Here is a 12,058-nt window from a genome sequence, read left to right as displayed (position 1 = left end):
AGCTCTCCTAGTTTTTGGGGTTCCACGTGGACTCTCGACCTTGCTCCCCTCACGGTCATCTCAAGTAAGGTCTGCCTTTCTCCTGCTCCCCATACTGTAAAGGATTTGAAAGGTGAGGGGCAGCATGGGAAATGATAGTCAGAATTTTTCTTGTTGCCTCCAGCCAAAGGACTTTGTATTAGTCCATTCTCATGCTGCTATGAATAAATACCTGGGATTGAGTAATTTATAAAGAAAAGAGGTCTAATTGACTCACAGTTCCGCATGTCTGGGAAGTCCTTGGGAAACTTACAATCATGTCATAAGGAATCTCTTTACAGAGCAGCAGGAGAGAGAATGAGTGCCCAGCAAAAGGGGAAGTCCCTTATAAAATCATCAGATCTCGTGAGAACTCACTCACTCTCACGAGAACAGCATGGCGGAAACCACCTCCATGATTCAGTTATCTCCCTCTGGTCCCGCCCTTGACACTGTGGGGATTGTTACATTTCGAGGTGAGATTGGGTGGGGACACAGAGCCAAACCGTACCACATTGCCTCCTTCATTTAAAAAAAAAAAAAAAAAAAAAAAAGTCTCCTTGCTGATCACATGTCTGTGAATATGACACTCTATTCATCCTTATCACTATCATATGCTGTCTTCCTAGTCACTTTTCAGAGTTCCTTGAAGACTTTAACAATTAGCTCAGTCTTTCTTTTCAGCTATCTCTCTGGGCAATTTAAGAGTCTATGTAGATTATCCCAAAACCTAAGTTGGATTTTTGACCTTCTCAATTTCAATGCCTTTTGCCTTACTCTGTTTCAGCCACTCACTCCCCTGGCTTTATCCTGGGATACGTCAACACCTGGAACTGCTTTTGTCTGAAATCTTAAGTTCTGGTATACAACTACATGATCCACAATCCCTCCAGCTCTTCAAGCTCTTGGTGAACCTGTCCATTCCTTTGGTTTCAACTATAAAATAGGCTTAATTTCTTTCTTCAGTTCTGCTACCTTGGGACATTTTAACCTGAATGCCTCACAAGTACTTCAAATTTGGCAGGACTCCAGTGAAATTCTATGTGACATAGGAGTTCAAAGAATGAATTCTCTCCAGAAGATAGTTCGTCCTTTTGATGTTGACATTTCTATTAATAGTAGAACCTTCTATCAGTTATAAAACTTTATGTTCATATTTGATTCATTCCTTCTTCTTTTGAAATGCCTCTTGAACCTGTCCTTATTTTTTCAATGCCATTGTCTTTACCATGATTTCTAAATGTCACCATTGACCTGGAAAGTAACTACTGGAATAAACCTCTTAAACATTCTCCCTATCTAGGATTATGATTTCCATGGTATTCAACAAATATATTTATGATAAATTTTTGTATGCATTAATACCTTACTAGAACTAACAAATGAGACATCTGAGAGTAAAATTGCAATCATATCATTCAAAAACATTGTTATTTTCATTTTCTAAGGGACAAATATGATCTTAGTCACATATTCAAACACTTTTTTCACTGGACTAGAACACTTTTTTCCAGATTCCTCTCCTAATACTCTCTTATACATAACTCATTTCCATTCAAAGGCTACCCTAAGTCAGTGGTTCTCAAAGTGTGGTTTCCAGAACAACATTAGCATCACTTAGGAAACTTGTTAGAAATAAAATTTCTGGGAGCCCATCCCAGACCTTCTGACTCAGAAATGCTGGATGTTTTAACAAGCCCACCAGGTGATTTCAATGCATGCCAACATTTGTGATTATGTTTTCAGAATCACACACATGTTAGTGTCATTCTTACCACTTGTAATATACCATCTACTTCTCCTTTTTATAGTCTATTTCAAGGCTCAAATCAAGTAGTCTCTCTGAAAACATCCTTGCTTTTCTTGTAACTTTTAATTACTAATTCTGCTTACTAGCCTTTTCCCTGAACTCTCCTATCTCTTTCTGGATAAAGAGTTAATGGCACTAATAACATACTATCAGTAAGTTTATACTAACTGTTACTTATTTCCCTCTCAGTCTTCCAACAACCCACTGTAATTTTGATTCAGCACCACTATCTTATTGAAATGGTTTCTCTAAGGTCACCAGTGATTATTCAATTTCACCAAATCCTATGGACACCATTTTTGAACACCTGACTTCTCGGAAGCATTGTGCATTATTGACTATACCCTTCTTTGTAAAACTCTTTGCTCCCTTGACTTCTATACCAATTGCCTCTCCTGGTTTCCTCCTACATCAATAGCTACTCCTTTATATTCATTCACAAAATCTTCTCCATTTTTCTGTGAAATGTGGCTGCTCCCAAGGAACTCATTCTTAGTCTTCTACCTTTATCACTCAGTGTACTCACTCACTTGAACATTCTTAGTTTAAAAACCATTCGAGACTCCCAATTCTGTATCTTCAACTTAGCACTCTTAGATACCTCATATGGACATTTAACCTAACCATCTACTGGATCTCTCTATCTTTATGCCCCACCTGCAGGCATCTTAAATTAAACATATCAAATTCATAGCTGTCTCCCCTCCTATATTCCAGAAACCTTAGATTTATCATAAGCTCTTCCCTTTAACTCACCACCTCTCTCCATTTGAAACATCTTTTAAGCCCAAGAAATGAAAAATGTGTATCTCTATTATCAGTTGCCTTTTCCCAATAATCCAACTTCTATTGTCAGATTCCAGGCTTCAGTTGTTCATCTCCTAAAGGTTCCCTTCTTTTTTTATCATGGACTGACATCTATGTCCTCCTCCCCATAGTCTTTCTTTCAATAATATAATTTTTCAAAGTGATTTTTAAGAATTACAAATCTGATCATGATGCTTCCTTTCTTAAAACCCATTAGGGGCTTCCAACATCACTCAGGATAGTAATGCCTTAGCTAATCACCTTAGATTCAAAATGGACTATCTGCCACTGATTTTTCTAGCTCATGATCTGAAAATTTTTGCAAAGATGACATACTTTTTCAAATCTCCACTTGTCTCTTTGTCCTGTTCTTTGTCTAACCAACACATACTCACTTGAGAAGGCCTCCTGCTGTCCTTCCATTGCTGTATTTTATTATCCTTCTATGTTTCTACAACACTTTGGGCATAATTTTATCCTGGCAGTCCATCTACTGTAATGTTCTTCCTCCACTCCTGTTGAAATCTTCTCAAGGCAGGGCAGAGAGTATGTTTCATTAGACATGGCAGCTCCAGCTTCCAGCACACTGCCTGCCTTCTAGAGAATACTCACCAGATGTATATTGAATAAATGAAGATGTGAGTGTAACTATACTATCTTAAGGTGCAGATATAAAGTTCATTAAAGAGAATCAACACTGAGTACACTGCATTCACCAAGGTAATTAATTGGTACCCACACCAATGTTAGATCTCTACCTCATTAGATGAACCTGTGATCTCAAACATTTCAAAGTTAAATGTGCCAGTTATCTATATTTTAGATGTGAATAAGAATGAAGATTTCCTCAGACGTGTTTAAGATGGTTAGATTTTATATTTCATCATATTGTTTCAACAAAAGTGCATGATAGAACTTGGTAATAGGTGAGGTTCATATCTAGAAATAGATTGTCAACTCTGAGGCCAAAGTTTAAGGTATTAAAGGTAAGGCAAGCTCTAATTTAGAAGAAACAATGATTTTTTTTTTTTCGATCTATGGTAAAGCTGAAATTTTACAAGTTTCCTCAGAAAACCCAGCTAAGAAAAGATAGCGATAGAGACTCCAGGAAAGCCTGGTGATGGAGTCTGTGGAAGCCTCACAGAGCCCAACCTCCCTCACTCTGCTGCCGAAGAAACAAGTGGTATGAAGGGCCTTATGGTTAAAGTCTGCCCCCACCCAAATGCCAGAAATCAGTACATTTAAATTTGTCACTTGCACTTGGAACAGGCCTACAGATAAAATAAGTAGAGTTCAGCCAATATGTATAAAGCATATACTATCTGCCAGATACATTGCGGCATCTGGGAATTTAACATGTAAAAAAAGTGAGTTAAGAACACATTTTTTATTAAAACAGGAAAAGAGGACTTAATCAACAATTAGGGTTTACATCACGTACTTAATTCTTTTCCTAGGGCTTGAATATTTCTGGAACCATTCTTCCATTACCTACTTATACTGCAGGATAATACTTTCACTCATATCAGCCTAGAGGTAATTGAACATGTGAATCCTCAGCCACTTAAATTGTAACAAAATCTTGCTAATTTCCTCTCTTGTGAATATTTTCACACAACTTCTACAGTCTGACCAGTACGTAACTTGTGATTGTCTATTTTATTAAATAAGTGATAAATCAACAGATATTATTCTACCATTCAGTGTCATTATCTTAACAGATTCAGAGGAGGTAGCAAAGAGCAGCGATCCCAGTACTGAAAAGTAGGAAATGTAGAAAAAGAAAGAGATGCAGTAACACTAATATGCATCCACCTTAATCTCTCCTCACTCTGTAAAGTGGAGTGCTTCTGCGACCAATCTATGTGATTCCATGACTTGGGTCTGCTTGTTCTTTTGGGCTTGTTGGTCCCAAAATGCACTTGAGTTTAAAGGAGCTTCTTGCATAGGCATCCCATTGCTTTCCAAATGGTAGAAGTCTCAGTATGAGCCACTGTAGAAATTCAAATAAGTTTTTTAAGAAGTCAGCCCTTTGCGGGGCTATAGGGGGCACCATGGAAGATTCAGAAGGTGTCTTCAAAGATTAATTAATATTTTCTTCTCATGTTCAAAGTCTTAAACACTTCCTCATTGCAATAAATTATGTACTAATATTAAAACCAAGTAAAGCAAAATAAATTTTCCAATGCAAGACCTTTTGGATCTGAATCAACTTCATACTCAAGGCTGTAAAATGAATCCAGCCATTGTTTTGTCTCTAACATTGCTAGACCATGAAGACTAAGTAAAAGTAACAAACAAGTGGATGTGAGAACTGTGGCATTAACTTAAAATGTATGTTTTTATTAAAAATATTTACATATTGAGAGTGGTACAACATTTGAACTCTTTCTAATGTCCTAACAATATCGTTTGTTCTAATCATTATAAAAATCACTAATCATTATTGTCACCAATACTTACAGTGACAGCTGAATTCCTGCATGACACATAAAGTCATAACCAACCCTCAAGGAAAATAGATGCTTTGACATGGATTCCACAAACAGAAAAGTCCAGAAGCTTCAGGACTTTAACTGCAGACCTAATACATGGCAATTTGTTCTGAAAGATAGGGCCTAAAAAGGACTGTATACATTGGGGAGATCAGGGAAATACAGCCACAAGAATTCATTTACGGACAATCCAGTCAAATTAACTGCAGGAGGCTATAATCAATCTCAGCCATCTTCCTTTTGGCCCACAGAGTCATTTCTTCATTAGGCATTCTTCCACTTATCCACTTTTTTTTCAGAGACATTCCTATTATTCTCTTTTTATTTGGGCACAGTTTCAGAGGGTGTGCGAGAAAAATAATGGAAATGAAATTAAACCCAGTCAGATTTTCAATTCGTTAGTAGCTCTGGATTTCAATTGGGGATGAGGTTAAAATTACTTGCCTTAAAATGAGTCTTGGTAATTAGTTGTAAAATTTAATTGCCCGTGCTTTTCCTATTCCCAATTCCCAGACTAAACAAAAGTTTGTTGTATTTCTTTTTGATTATTCATTTCTTCCTATTGAACGAGGGGGAGAGAAGGGTATATTTGCATTTAAACTTCAAAAAAATTAATAACCCCTTTTAACCTCTGTGTCTTTTTAAAATGTAGCATTCCAACACCTATAACTTCAAAATAAAGTGGGAAAACCATTTCCCAGAGAAATGCTTCCCCCAAATATCCAGTGTTCTACTTATCATTTTTCGTTCATATTTAGTAAATTAGGTTTTTAGTTATTCTAAACTGCTAAAATTTTAATCTACTAAATTCCTATTTGGCTTATGAAAAAAATTTTATCAGGCACTAATTTATCTCTGGAAATATTTTATAATTCCTAAAACATCAATTTATTTCTGTGGAAATATCATTAATTAATACTCATTAACAGAAAATACTCATTTAATGATCCATCATCTAAGTAATTTCTTGACCAATTTTTCTTTAATCTGTTCATCTTTACCCTATATTTTATTATTAGTTACATTTGTTTGCTTTTCTTAAGGACTTATTACATAATATCTGTTTAAGGCCAAATAAATACTAAACCATTTATCATCTGGGACTCAAATCTGTGCCCCTCTAATGGCATGTAAATGAGATCAAACAAAGAATTACGTTTTCAGTCCTACAAACTGCTACAAACCAGGTGAACATAACAAGCAGAGAACATTCTTGTTCAAGAAGCTGGTTTGGAAAAGCACTGGAGATCTGGATGATGCTCCTTAATTCAAGTTAATTCCATTTAGTTCAATTCAACACATATTCAGCACTTCCTGTTCCTGTTCATAGGGGCCACTGTGGTAGACCACAGCTGATGTTTAGAAATCCAGATTTAGAGAAGACTTTAAGCATCTACTTATTTTGTTTCAAGCTCTGTTCCAAGGCAGTACCTGAAGAGCCTTGAGGGAGATGACAGGGAGGCTGGACAGAGGCAATGCCGAGTGAGCTTCCCCACTCTTTGGTAGGGGATGCCTTGCTTTCATCTGTTTTCCGTATCAGAGTACCAAATAAGACTTCAATTATAAACTGGATTTTGTTACAAAAACATATGAAAATCTCTAATTTGGCCCACTTTCCCAAATTTGCAGATGAGAAAACTAAAACTTACAGAGTTAAGTCACTGGGAAAGTCCTTGTAAATAATTTATGGCAAAATTAGAAGCTCCATTTTAATACAGTCTTCAAGTCACCACAACAGTTTGAGTCATGGAGCCTAGATCATCTCCTTATAAGTGTTAGGAGTTTAATATAAATGTTATAGTGATGATGCAGAATTTTTCTTATAATCTCTAGGATATATTCTAATGATGATTTAGGAACATCTTTCTAGTGACACAAGGCCACTAGAGGTGTTATGAGAACTATGATGTTAAATACAAGAAAAAGATTATTAAAAGAAAAATAAATGATAGTTCTAATTCTAGATGTATATAATTCTGCTTTTATAGCACACTACAAGAGTCTCACAGAAAACACTTGATGGAATCTTATTAGACTAACTGTATATATTCCTGAGCACACTCCAAGACCTGGGAGAGGCAGAAAGAAAGAAGAAATGCAAGTCTAGAATATGAGATACAAAGTTTGAATTTACTGGGAAAGCAAACATCCAAACAAAATAAGAAGAAATGGTGTGGGTATTGGTTGCATTGCGAATGGAATGGAGAACTATGAAATGAGGGCTAGAAGCCAAACTGAGAGTGAAGACAGGGTCAAAATGAGGAAGATAATTTATCCTTAATCAAAAATATAATAATCACCAGAATAATAATAACCATTAGATAAGTGGGTAACAGATGTGCACATATCAGTATATTACCTAGAAAATTTTGGCCCAATTCAGGAATATTTAGTCAGAAGCTTGACTTGATTCAACATCTATTTAACATCTACTTTGTTGCCGTCATAGTTTCATTAGGATCACAAATAAAATGAATAGAAAACTTACCTATATCTCAAATAATTTGTCTATATATTACTCTTTCATGTATGTTGTATACAGGGCCTATTTAATGACCCACTGTCTTTAAAACATGTATGTTCTGCTGTTTTTCCAGTGGAAATGAACTTGTGCAGCCTCATCTCTATCTCAACACCTGATTTACTTAGTGATGGGCCCTTGAAATGTATTTGGCTGGACGACAGATGCACTTAGTGTCTGCAGAACAAGGCAAAGCTATCTGACTCATGCAGGGATATTGGACCCAGGACTTTAATCTCATTAGCCTGAGCTAAGTAGCTTTATTTTCCCAAGTAAATAAGTTCTACAGAGAAACTAAAAATTCACCCTAAATTTTTACATGCTTCAAAGAACAAGAACTCTATCATACATATGCATAATTCAAATCAACCTAAGGTAAATTAAATATACTATTCACCTTTAGCAAACATCAGGTTTCAAAATATCATGAAACAAAAATAAGAAGATAAATAAATGCAGTTATTCTCTACCCCTACTTATTTATACCACCCTGGCATCAGCCATAACTTCCATCTGACCTGGCCTATATCTCTTAGGTAGATGTTAGTGTGATTGCTAATAAAAATAATTATTTTCTGTTCCCCTATCTCCTTGCTTTCACCCTTCCTTTCTCACCTTGATGAGGTCTTATTCTGAAATACACAAAGAACAAGTAAGATGGTAACATAGCATTAAGAACACTAGAGGTGATGCCAGAACTATGATGTAAAATACAATAAAAAGTTTTTCTAAAAGAAAAAATAAATGATAGCTCTAATTTTAGATTTATATAATTCAAAATTGTAGAGGAACATTAAAATGAAATGTTACACCTAATGAATATTATGTAGCAATGGGAATTTGAATACACATTGCAATATATTAGTTTACAGAAGAAAAAGCAAAAAACTTATGAGCATCACAAAGGCGCAAAACTCACTTTAAGTAACTGAAAACAATTGATAAAAGTTATTTGTAATTGTTGTAACTCTATTTCTCAGTTGGTGAGCATGCCTTAGTGGCCTATTTTATTTAATGCTAGATTGACATTTAACACTACTGTAGTGACATATCTTGTTAAGATGGAATATAATGAGATTATCCAGAAAGTTCAAATAACAAACCTTTTTTTTTTTTTATCTGAGGCATTCCATTAAGCTACACAGTCTCTGGAGAATAGCACCATTTAGATAGGTGATGTTGTGTCACATCAGTGCGATCCTGTATTATGAAGAAATATGCATTAGGTCTATTGGAGAGGAGCTCTTTATGAAAGTATCTGGAATCTCCACACCCATCCTTCACTCAGACTTTAAGTAAGAGTTTCATAAATCTTTTTGGATGAATAAACATTTTTCTATTACCTTTCAGGAAAATTTAAATTTCCTACATTTTCACAGTTCTCTGGCCAATGACCCAGATAATAAAATACATGTTCATGAAATTCGTGGCATCAAGTTGGGTATAATGTTTAATACTCTAAGAAACAGTATTATTATTTCAAATGATCTCAACATCTTGCAGAGGTCAGGAACAGAAGAAGGGTGAAAACAGAGAGTCAACCTCAAAAGCAAACCTAGTACCACAGAACCAGGGATGGACATGGGGAAAGGTAAGTAGGTAAAATGATTCTGGCAGACCTTTATCTATAGTATTGGAGAATTTAAAATCGAGTGATTCAGATAATGAATGCAGGAGTCATTGAGTAGTTAGTTCTCTTAATGCTCCTTGTCCATGCCAAAGTGGTGTTGGAAAGTTCATCCTCTAGAAGAAGAGAACAAGGTCTAGATAAAGGGTCGGCAAACTGCATAGTACAGGCAAAATCCAGTTTGCTGCCTGCTTTTGTAAAGAAATAAATTTTTATTGGAATACGGCCATGCTCATTCATTTTGGTATTGTCTACAGCTACTTTCATGTCAAAATGGCAGAGTTAAGCAATTGTGTCTAACCGAATGTCTTGCAAAGTCATTTATTTATGACTAGAAATTCTGCCTACCCATAATCTAGATGATGTGTGCACATCAACGTTACCTTCGGAATAACCGACTGGTCAATCTTCCAAATCATTCTAATGACAAGATGGCTTCTACAGAGGCACTTCATTGTTCACGTTGTTACTATCCTTTGAAGTAAACCTCTTCTATTTTACTTCAAATTTATAGATTTTTCTCTTCCTCCATGTATCACAGAAGTGATATGTCTTATTGAGCCCAAGAGTATTAACACTGTGGTAAATTCTGCTACTCACTAGCTGGATGATCTCCAGTTGGGTTCTCTCTGCTCTAATTCTTGTCATTATCCTCATCAACTTCAGCATTCATGGAGCTGATACATTTCACAATGTAGCCTCAAAATGACCTACTTATCTCCAAAATTCTTACTCACCTTCCTTGAGATGTTTCTTGCTTATTTACAAGAAAGAAATATGGCATCTATCACCTAAGATTGTTGTGAGAATCAACAAGATAAAATATAGTGACAACTTTTGTCACATGGTAATTTTAAAGCTTTAAATTTGTGGTAGGATCCAAGGTGCTAGTGTGTAGGATAATATCTCCTCTGGCTCCTCCCACTACTATTCCACCTTACCTTGGCACCCTCACTTAAAGGTACGCTTCCATTTATCTGATATCTGTTTACAATACATATTCTTGACCTTTTTGCTTCAATGAAATCTGGGTTCCTTTCCATCTCCACCCTAGTCCCCTTAGTCCTCAAATTCCTTGCTGATATAGGGCAATCATTCAACCCCTCTTTTGCTATTTCTCCTACCTCCACCCTCACCAAAAAATAAATAAAATAAATATGTACAAGACACAGAAAATTGCATTACAATCTACCACATCTTGTTGTCATTTTCAGACTGCTACTTTAACACTCCCATTCGAAGTCTCTCCTGTTCAAGTCTAATTCCATCCTGCTATACTATTTTCTACTTTTCTTTCTCCCCATAATCTGCCAATTATAGAGCTACATCCTCAAATCTGGTACTGGCTCACATTCTCTATATCCTGTCTTTGAACATTAACCTAGTAGATGTTACTCCTTCAAATCATGCATTCAATAATCTATTATCAAAATTTGTGGAACCTCTTAATACAGATGGCCTGCCTCAGCCACCCCAGTTCAGCCATACACTTCTATAGTACATTTAGACTTTGTTATCACTCGGATCTGTTTTGCTTCTGAAATATTTTACTTTGATATCCTGCACTCTGGTCATAGCCTTATATCTTCCCATTTTATCAATCCCTTACTTTCACTTCACCTGCTCAAAACTCACTAGACATAAAATAAAATTATACTCTCTGTTTTGATCCCACTTTCCTATCTCTCAAAACCTCTAGTTTCATGTCTTTTCCAATCTAGCACAGACATCCCTCTCCATCATAATATCTTCATTACCAAATGTCACTTTGCCACATCTACCACAAACCCTCACTCTGGTATCAATCCAAATGTCTACCTTCAAGGAATAGGGACCATTCAGTAAGAATGGACCCAGTGGAGGGAGGCAGTGAATTCTGGGAACAAATGATATAGTGGGCATATTATTTCCTCTTTAGCCAACTAATCCTTCTGTGTCCTCAGTTTGTCAATGGTAGCACCATTCTGCTAATAACATAGAGGGTAAATTTCAAATTCATTGTTGACTTTTTTCATATTCTTGTCTATCACATTAATATACTTGCAAAATATTGTCAATAATTACATTGGTCTATTCCTTTGTGTTTTCCCTGTTATCATTGAAATTTAAGTTTTCATTATTAAATACCGAAATCATCACAAGATATCCCAATTTACTATTTTTCCTCACCTCCTACACAGCATTGACAGAGTAGATTTCTTAATACAATACCTACATCATAAGTCTATAAGAAAGAACACTCAAAAGTGTCCAATAGATTCCTTCTGCATTTATAATTAATTTCATAATCCCTAGCCTCACTTTGAGGAGCTCTGTAATCTGCTCGACACTGTCATTCTGGTTTCTAATTACACATCATGCACTTACAAATTACCTACACTTTTGTTATCATAGACTTCTTACCCATTCCACAACACACTACATTTATTTCTTTGACCTGCAAGCCCTTATTCAAGCTTTTCCACCACCTGAAATGCACACTCCACCTTCTCCTCCTCACTTGTGCCTTGTGAAAGATCTTCCTGTCAATCAAGGGCCTATCCAAATATCACTTATTTTATAGGGCATTCTCAACTCCTGAACTCTTTTCTCACTTCTATATTCCTATAGCTTCCTGCTGCTCAAAGTGTGGCATTCGAACCAGCAGCATTAGTTAACATCACCTTGGAGCCTGATAGAATTGCAAGATCTTGGGTTCCATCCCAGATTTACTGAATCAGAGTCTAGATTTAAAATATATATATTTATATATATATATGCTTACACATATATACTTTATA

The 12,058-nt window shown here is 35.8% G+C and overlaps 1 long non-coding RNA gene across 1 annotated transcript; it reads left to right on the top strand.

The window, feature by feature from the left end:
• The first annotated feature begins 885 nt into the window (after window positions 1-885).
• On the top strand, window positions 886-9,237 carry LOC134737158 (uncharacterized). The gene is made up of 3 exons (XR_010121803.1): window positions 886-926; window positions 8,776-8,946; window positions 9,155-9,237. It is a non-coding gene; the product is annotated as an uncharacterized lncRNA (long non-coding RNA).
• The last annotated feature ends 2,821 nt before the right edge of the window (window positions 9,238-12,058 follow it).

This window comes from Symphalangus syndactylus, chromosome 7, assembly GCF_028878055.3.
Source record: "Symphalangus syndactylus isolate Jambi chromosome 7, NHGRI_mSymSyn1-v2.1_pri, whole genome shotgun sequence".
Lineage (NCBI taxonomy): Eukaryota > Metazoa > Chordata > Mammalia > Primates > Hylobatidae > Symphalangus > Symphalangus syndactylus.
Note: the sequence above shows the minus strand (reverse complement) of the source record. Positions and strands in the feature narration are given on the sequence as shown.